We start from the raw sequence: 9,263 nt of genomic DNA on the forward strand, positions 1-9,263 counted from the left end.
TGTTTTTCATCAATATTTGCAGTAAAATTTTCACATAAGAATATTGGATTAAGAAGGAAAACTGATATCTGGTGTTCGAAGAGGGAATTCTTAGGCCATCTAAAAGCTGATATGAAAGTTAGACTCATTTAACTAAAGGTACTTTTGTTGAGTGCTATGTGCTGACTATGTAGTAGACCAAAGACCAGTAAGAATTTGTTTTTGCCCACTAGGAGATCAGGATAAAATAGAGGAGACTTTTGTAAATATATAATGACAATAACATGTAATAAATGCTAATGGTGGAGGGATTGTGCAAGGTAGAATGAAGGTTCAAAAGACCATACGTACCTTATGAAGATACTGGTGGTAGATTGGAGAATGGATCCAGGGAATTATGTTCAGACTAGTTTCAAGATTATTGTATAATAATGACCGTACAAGAAAGGAGGGCCTGAACTAGGATAGAAAATAAGAGGATAGGGATTTTCTTTGAACAGTTTGAAACTTTGAACAGTTTTTGTTTGTTGCTAAGATTGAAGCATTGAAGATTTTCCCAGAAAACTTAACTAAAATGCAGGGGTATGTTACTGTTTGAGACAGGTATTCGCCATCAATAAAAGTTTCTTTTTTGGAAAGCTGACTTTGGTAAGGTAGAAAAATTTTAAATATTGACTATGTGGTTGGGTAGGAGGTATTACATATTGTGATTGACTCCAAATTGAAACTGTTGCCTTAACTTTAATCCTGCCAAGAATACAAGAGCAGTAGGCTTTAATTAATTAACTAATGTATTTTGAAGAGTCCATTATCAAACTTTGATTTTCACTCCACTTTGTTCCGGAAGTCAAGAAACTATGGCATTTTTTTGAGGCCAGGCGCGGTGGCTCCAGCCTGTAATCCCAGCACTTTGGGAGGCTAAGGTGGGTGGATCACGAGGTCAGGAGTTCAAGACCAGCCCGGCCAAGATGGTGAAACCCCATCTCTACTAAAACTACGAAAATTAGCCGGGTGTGGTCGCGCATGCCTGTAATCCCAGCTACTTGGGGGGCTGAGGCAGAGAATTGCTTGAACCTGGGAGGTGGAGGTTGCAGTGAGCCGAGAACATACCACTGCACTCCAGCCTGGGCAACAGAGTGAGACTCCTTCTCAAAAAAAAAAAAAAAAAAAATCCGGGCATGGTGGCTCACACCTGTAATCCCAGCACTTTGGGAAGCCGAGGTGGGCAGATCACCTGAGTTCAGGAGTTTGAGACCAGCCTGACCAACATGGAGAAACCCCATCTCTACTAAAAATACAAAATTAGCTGGGCATGGTGGCCCATGCCTGTAATCCCAGCTACTCGGGAGGCTGAGGCAGGGGAATTGCTTGAACCTGGGAGGGGGAGGTTGCAGTGAGCCGAGATCGCGCCATTGCACTCCAGCCTGGGCAACTCGAGTGAAACTCTGTCTCAAAAAAAAAACAAAAAACAAACTATGGCGTTTTTTCAAAAGTTCATAATAGCTAGGTTTAATGCCAACTGTCCTGGGATGCTCCAGGCTGTCTCCCAATTCTTAAGCAGCAGCATCCTGACAATAGAGTAGTTTTCCTTCTTCCCCAATTCATCTTTACAAAGCATCTCACTGACTTTTGACCAACAGAGCAAATAAATTGTTGCGTTTTTTATTTCTGAGTCGGCTTGCTACAGAATTTGTTGCATTCGTAAGGTATCTTTATTTGTGAAATTTGCAAAGGCCAATTAAAGCAATCAACAAGGAGGATAGATCAAAAAAGAATTTTGTAAGTGTTTTGGATATTATGTAAATCTTAAGTGAAGCCTGGAACTAGGAATTTGGAGGAAACTGCCTCATTCAGTATTTTTGAAGGTATTTGTAAAACTGTAAAAAGCATCACTGAAACTGAGAGACACTGCAGGGTAAGTGAATCTAGAAATTTCTCTTGCAAACTGATAATATTGCTAGACATTTCTCGGAAGCTCAGCACAGTAGATTTTCATAAAAATGGAAGAATAAGACATCATTGAAACTGTCCCTCTCCCAACATTTAGCATTCAAAAACTTTTGAGAGGCATTAATCTGAACATCACTGAACTTTTTTTTTTCTTTGTGGCAGATGACCCTAATTTTCAGTGCAAATTCAAAGGTCTCTGGAGTAAGGAAAAATATCTATGTATGCCCTAGGAAGATTCACCAGGAAAAGATGGCATGTTGTGTCCAAACTTCATTAAACTAAGAGTCAAAGAAACTTCAGCCAGTCCAGCCCATGAAGAAAAATACCTGAAAGGAACATTTACATCACAGTTCACATTGTTTAGTTTTATATGGTTAATAAACATTTTGAAGAGCATATATTTCTTCTGATTTTTGACATAGTTATGGTATGAAATAGATTTCCAGGCCTGGAATTCCAATTTATGCTTACTAATTCATTATGCTAATGGGAAATACAGGTTTTTTTTTGCTTGTTTTTGTTTTTTTGTTTTTGAGACGGAGTCTTGATCTGTTGCCCAGCCTCCAGTGCAGTGGCGCAATCTTGGCTCACCACAACCTCCACCTGCCGGCTTCAAGCGATTCTCCTGCCTCAGCCTCCCGAGTAGCTGGGACTACAGGCACCGGCCACCATGCCCGGCTAATTTTTGTATTTTTAGTAGAGATAAGGTTTCACTATGTTGGCCAGGCTTGTCTCGAACTCCTGACCTTGTGATCTGCCCTCATCGGCCTCCAAAAGTGCTGGGATTACAGGCGTGAGCCACCGCACCCGGCTTGGAAATACAGGTTTGGTATACAATTCAATTTAGGATGACTATCCAGGAGAGGAGGAACTTTTTTGCAGGTGAGAGTATGAAGGCTCAAGAGAGCAAAATAATTTAGGAAATCAATTTAGTAGGTAGCAGAGTCAGAATTCCAACTCAGATCTCATAGCAAAGAATCATGCTTTTTCTAGACGTATGAAAGTTGAAGACAAATACTAATTAAAGAGGCGATCTCCAATCTTTTGGGTACCAGGGACTGGTTTTGTGGAAGATAATTTTTTCACTGGGGTTGGGGTTTGCAGGGGAATGGTTTCAAGATGATTCAAGCACATTACATTTATTGTGCACTTTATTTCTGTTATTATTACATTATAATATGTAATGAAATAATTATACAACTCACCATAATGTAAGTCAGTGGGAGCCCTGACCTTGTTTTCCTGCAACTAGATGGTCCCGTCTTGGGGTGATGAGAGACAGTGACACATCATCAGGGATTAGGTTCTTACAAGAACCATGCAACCTAGATCCCTCGCATGTGCAGTTCACAATAGAGTTCGTGCTCCTATGAGAATCTAATGCCACAGCTGATCTGATGGGAGGTGGCGCTCAGGTGATAATGCAAGCAATCGGGAGTGGCTGTAAATACAGATGAAGCTTCTCTGGCTTGCCCGCTGCTCACCTCCTGCTGTGCGGCCCAGTTCCTAACAGGCCACTAACTGGTACCATGGGGGTTTTGCCATTAATTCAGGGGTTGAGGACCCTTGACTTAAAAGACAGAGTTCAGGCAGCAAAGGAGAGTAAGAAGGTGCAGGCTGAGAATTAGGAAAACTGGATGGAATCTGACAGAGAACAAGAGAATTTTGACTAATACAGAAAAGATTGAACAATGACTCAAAGCTCTGTGAAGGTATCTAGAGTTCATTAGAAGATATTTGGTGAGCAGTGTCAGTACAGGGGAAACAGCCAGATTACAATGGGCTGAGATGTAAATGGGAGATGAGGGAATAGAGATAGCAAGCACAGATCATTTGCAAGAAGCATGACTGAAAGAGAAGGGGAAGGGAGGAGAGGGCTATAATTAGAGGGGAATCTTCTTTGGGTTTTGCTGGGGTGTTTTGTTTTGTTTTGTTTTGCTGAGATAGGGTCTCACTTTGTAGCCCAGGCTGGAGTACAATGGCCCAATTTCGGGTCACCGCAGGCTCGACCTCCCAGGCTCAAATGATCTTCCTGCCTCAGTCTTTCCAGTAGCTGGCGACACAAGTATACACCACCACGCCTGGCTAATTTGTGTATTTTTGGTAGAGCCAGGGTTTTGCCATATTGCCCAGGCTGGTCTCAAACTCCTGGGCTTAAGTGATCTGCCCGACTAGGCCTCCCAAAGTGCTGGGATTACAGGTGCGAGCCACCGCACCTGACCTGGGTGTTGCTGATTTTTGTATTATTTATCATCTACGTGCTAAGTGTTTTACATACATAATGACATTTAATCCTCATAAGAACTCTGTGACAAAATCCCCATTTTACAAATGGTTTCTAGAGAGGCAAAATGTTTCCCCAATTACAAAGCTACAGCATCAGGATTCAAACCTAAAGTGTTTGGCTGAACCACTAGCCAAATTTGTAGCAAGTTCTCTGAGCCTGGAGCAGAGGAAGAATAAGTGTGAATGAGACAAGTTTTGGGAAGTGAAGGAAATGGGGAGGGGAATTCCAGTTTAATGCCCTCTCTCTGAAGTTGGAATTGTGTCCCAGGAACTGAAAGTGCCTCAGGGGACTGAGGACAGAGGCACATGTACAGAAGGAATGCCTCCTCACTCTGCTGCCGCTGCCTTCTTTCCTTCTGGATGAAGTGGTTAAAAGTCTTCAGAGGGCTGGGCACGGAGGCTCACACCTGGAATCCCAGCACTTTAGGAGGCCGAGATGGGTGGATCATTTGAGGTCAGGAGTTCAAGACCAGCCTGGCCAACATGGTGAAATCCCGCCTCTACTAAAAGTACAAAAATTAGCCAGGTGTGGTGGCAGGTGCTGTAATCCCAGCTACCAGGGAGGCTGAGGCAGAAGAATCACCTGAACCCGGGAGCTGTAGGTTTCGGTGAGCTGAGAATGTGCCACTGCACTCCAGCCTGGGTGAGTCTTTAGAGTATACTATATAGATATTTAAAGCAGCGTTTCAAGAAGTTTTTATGATTAGAGAAATATATGTGTTATAATAAAGTAAGAAAAAAATCAGCAAACAAAATTGTACACATGGGATTGTTGTTAAAGCATTAAAAGAATGAAGGCCAACAACAGCTGTTATTTATGTGACTGGTGGGATTACTGAAGCTTTCCCACTCCTTTTTCCTTTTAAAAAATATTTGAGGCCGGGGCCAGGCACCGTGGGAGGCCTTTGGGAGGCCAAGGTGAGCGGATCACCTGAGGTCAGGAGTTTGAGACCAGCCTGACCAACATGGAGAAACCCCCCTCTCTACTAAAAATACAAAATTAGCTGGGCTTGGTGGTGCATGCCTGTAAGCCCATCTACTGTGGAGACTGAGGCAGGAGAATTGCTTGAACCCGGGAGGCGGAGGTTGCAGTGAGCTGAGATCGTGCCATTGCACTCCAGCCTAGACAATAAGAGCGAAACTCCGTCTTAAAAAAAAACTCTTGAGCTCAAGAGTTCGAGACTAGCTTGGGCAACATAGTGAAACCCCATCTCTACTAAAAATACAAAAATTAGCCAGGCATGATGGCATGCACCTGTAGTCTCAGCTACTTGGGAGGTTGAGGAGGGAGGATCACCTGAGCCCAGGAGGCAGCAGTTGCAGTGAGCCGAGATCTGCACTCCAGCCTGGATGTCAGAGCAAGACCCTGTCACACACACACACACACACACACACACGCACACACACACACACACAAACAAACAAAAAGTTATTAACATATGCAGTCAATAGAAATTGAGCAAGTCACCTGGCTTGCAAAGATTTGTCCAATAATCATCCTCTACTCCCCCCACAAATTTCTAATAATGGGCACCACTCCCTTGAATACAGGAGCACCTATATGATCTGGGCTGGACCAAATGGAGTTTCTCCTGGAACCTTGCAGACGCTCCAGTTGCTGGCAAAGATAAGGAAGCCAAGCTGCATAGCAAAAGCCGATTTGCAGGTGAAGTGAATGAACCAACACAGAAGCAGAATTGAGAACTGAGGAGGGCGAGATCTGAGAACGTCTGAGTCCCTGAAGCCAATCTTGGTTTGATTCCATGAGCCTATACATATTCCTCTTTTGGCTTAAGCTATTTTAAGGTGAGTCAGTTGCTTGAAATGAAAAGAGCTTGCCTAATGCAACGTATTTTTCTAAACTTGTAAGCCATGAGTTAAATCATCTAGATACTGTATTGTTGCCAGAAAAATGGGTCTTGATCCAGACCCCAAGAGAGGGTTCTTAGATCTTGTGTGGGAAGGAATTCAAAGTGAATCACAGAGTGCAGTGAGAAGAGATAGTTTATTGAAAGCTACTGTCGGCTGGGAGGGGTGGCTCATGCCTGTAATCCCAGCACTTTGGGAGGCTGAAGTGGGTAGATCATCTGAGGTCAGGAGTTCGAGACCAGCCTGACCAATATGGTGAAACCCTGTTTCTACTAAAAAATACAAAAATTAGCCGGGCGTGGTGGCATGCACCTATAGTCCCAGCTACTTGGGAGGCTGAGACAGGAGAATTGGTTGAACCCGGGAGGTGGAGGTTGAAGTGAGCTGAGGCAAGAGGAGGAACACTTCATCTTTAAGTTTTTTTTTTATATAGACGTCTTGTCTACATAAAACCTAGGCTAAGATGTGTCTACAAGAAAGTAGGTTGACAGCATCACAAAATTTATTATTCTGTTGATTTAAAGAAAGCTATCCTTGACATTCTAGTGTGTAAGTACGTCAAAGTATAACTATAATTATATTTTGGGTTTTTGTTTTTTGGGGGGGACAGGGTCTCACTCTCTCACCCAGCTGGAATGCAGTGGCACAATCTCAGCTCACTGCAAACTTCACCTCCCGGGCTCAAGTGATCCTCTCACCTCAGCCTCCTGAGTAGCTGGGACCACAGGCACACACCACCATTCCTGGCTAATTTTTTTTTACTTTCCTAGAGATGGGGCCTTGCTATGTTGTCCAGGCTGGTCTCAAACTCCTGGGCTCAAGGAATCCTCCCTCCTTGGCCTCCCAAAATGCTGGGATTACAGGCATGAGCCACTGCATCTGGCCATTATAATTATCTTGAAAGCATATATTGTTATGGGTATTGAGACATCTGGACTTTTAGTTGTTGTAGGAGTATGTCCTTGCAGGTATCTTTAAGCTGTTTCCTCAACTGTAAACAGCTTATGATCATGGATCATGAGTGGCAAGGAATGTGCTTTGGCTAGTTTTAAGATGGAGTTTAGGCCAGGCACGGTGGCTCACGCCTGTAATCCTAGCATTTTGGAAGGCCAAGGTGGGTGGATCACCTGAGGTCAGGAGTTCAAGACCAGCCTGGCCAACATGGTGAAACCTCATTGCTACTAAAAATACAAAAATTAGCCATGCGTGGTGGCATACGCCTGTAATCCCAGCTACTCAGGAGGCTGAGGCAGGAGAATCGCTTGAATCCGGGAGGCAGAGGTTGCATTGAGCCAAGATTGTGCCACTGCACTACAGATTGTGCCACTGTACTCTGGGTGACAGAGTGAGACTCTGTCTCAAAAAAAAAAAAAAAAGATGGAATTGATTTTAAAATGATGTCACTCTGATTCCCCTTCCCTAACAGCATGACTGAGGATTGCAAAGATCTGAGGGTCCCCGGGTTCATTCTTTGGTTGAGGTTTCTGCTGTGTCAAGAATGGCATGTGATAGCAGCAGACCCTGCAGCATCTCCTCCTGGCCTGCCTCACTGTCCTCGTTACATGTACTTATAGCATTAATTTTCTAGTGGCTTACTTGGTGCAAAGCACCAGGCACAGCAGTTCCAGAAAGAATTTTACTGCTAGACCTTGACTTCTGTTGAACAGGATTAGACATCCCATAATTCCATTAACTATTAAAGAGACCTATGCAGCCAGGTGATTTGGACGATAAAATGTGCAGTTTGTTTTCCTGTCACACACTATTGCTACGAGTATCAAACAATCTATTCTTGGGGAGTGAAAATGGAGATAAAAGCTCATGAGGCGGGCCAGGCACGGTGGCTCACGCCTGTAATCCCAGCACTTTGGGAGGCCAAGGTGGGTGGATCACGAGGTCATGAGTTCGAGACCAGCCTGACCAACGTGGTGAAACCTCATCTCTACCAAAAATGCAAAAATTAGCTGGGCACGATGGTGCATGCCTGTAATTCCAGCTACTCAGGAGGCAAAGGCAGGAGAATCACTTGAACCTGGGAGGTGGAGGTTGCAGTAAGCTGAGATCACACCACTGCACTCCAGCCTGGCTGACAGAGTGAGACTCCATCTAAAAAAAAAAAAACCCATGAGGAGTCTTAACTTTGTATTTGAAATTGGGAAAAGGTTGTATTTCAAGGCTCCTCAGTCTTTATTATTATTATTTGGAGATAGGGCCTCACTCTGTCACTCAGACTGGAGTGCAGTGGCACAATCACGGCTCACTGTACCCTCGAACTCCTAGGCTCAAGTTATCCTCCTGCCTCAGCCTCCAGAGTAGCTAGCTAGGACTACAGGCATGCACCACTATGTCTAGCTAATTTTAAAATTTTTTGTAGAGATGGAGTCTTGCTGTGTTGCCCTGGCTGGCCTCAAACTCCTAGGCTCAAACAATCCTCTGCCTCGGCCTCCCAAAGTGCTGGAATTGCAGGCATGAGCCACCACACGCAGCCTTAAGCTTCCTCGTTAAAAGATGGAGCAAAATACTGAAGCTGGAGAAGACAGAGGACCTGGCTCCACCACGTGCTTCCCAATTAGATTCCTGGCTTCGACACTGAAGGGACCAGAGCACACAGGGAAATGGCACTTACGTTTACTTTGCTGATTCAATTTTTTGGTTCATTTTTTTCAGTCAACATTTTTTTTAAATTTTTATTTTTATTTTTTGAGACAGAGTCTCACTCTGTTGCCCAGGCTGGAGTGCAGTGGCACGATCTTGGCTCACTGCAGTCTCAATCTCTCAGGCTCAAGCCATCTTCACACCTCAGCCTCCCAAGTAGCTGGGACTACAGGCTTCTGTCACCATGCTTAGCTAATTTTTGTTTGTAGAAATGGGATTGTTGTCTAGGCTGGTCTCAAAGTCCTGAGCTCAAGCCATCTGCCCACCTTGGCCTCCCAAAGTGCTGGGATTGCAGGTGTGAGCCACCATGTGCAGCAACATTTACTTTAAGGACTTGCACTGTGCTGCTCCTTGCACCCTCATGTCTCCTGCGCCATCCTCCTGCTCCCAGTGTTCTAGTGCTGTCTCCTCTGTGCCCAGGCCTCTGTGCCTGAGACTTGAGCAATGTCAACCCCAGGTCCCCTTCTTTCTCCTGGTACCTGAATGCTGAGCAGTTACTAGCTAGTGCTAGACACAGATACAAA

Source organism: Nomascus leucogenys, chromosome 15, assembly GCF_006542625.1.
Source record: "Nomascus leucogenys isolate Asia chromosome 15, Asia_NLE_v1, whole genome shotgun sequence".
Taxonomy (NCBI): Eukaryota; Metazoa; Chordata; class Mammalia; order Primates; family Hylobatidae; genus Nomascus; species Nomascus leucogenys.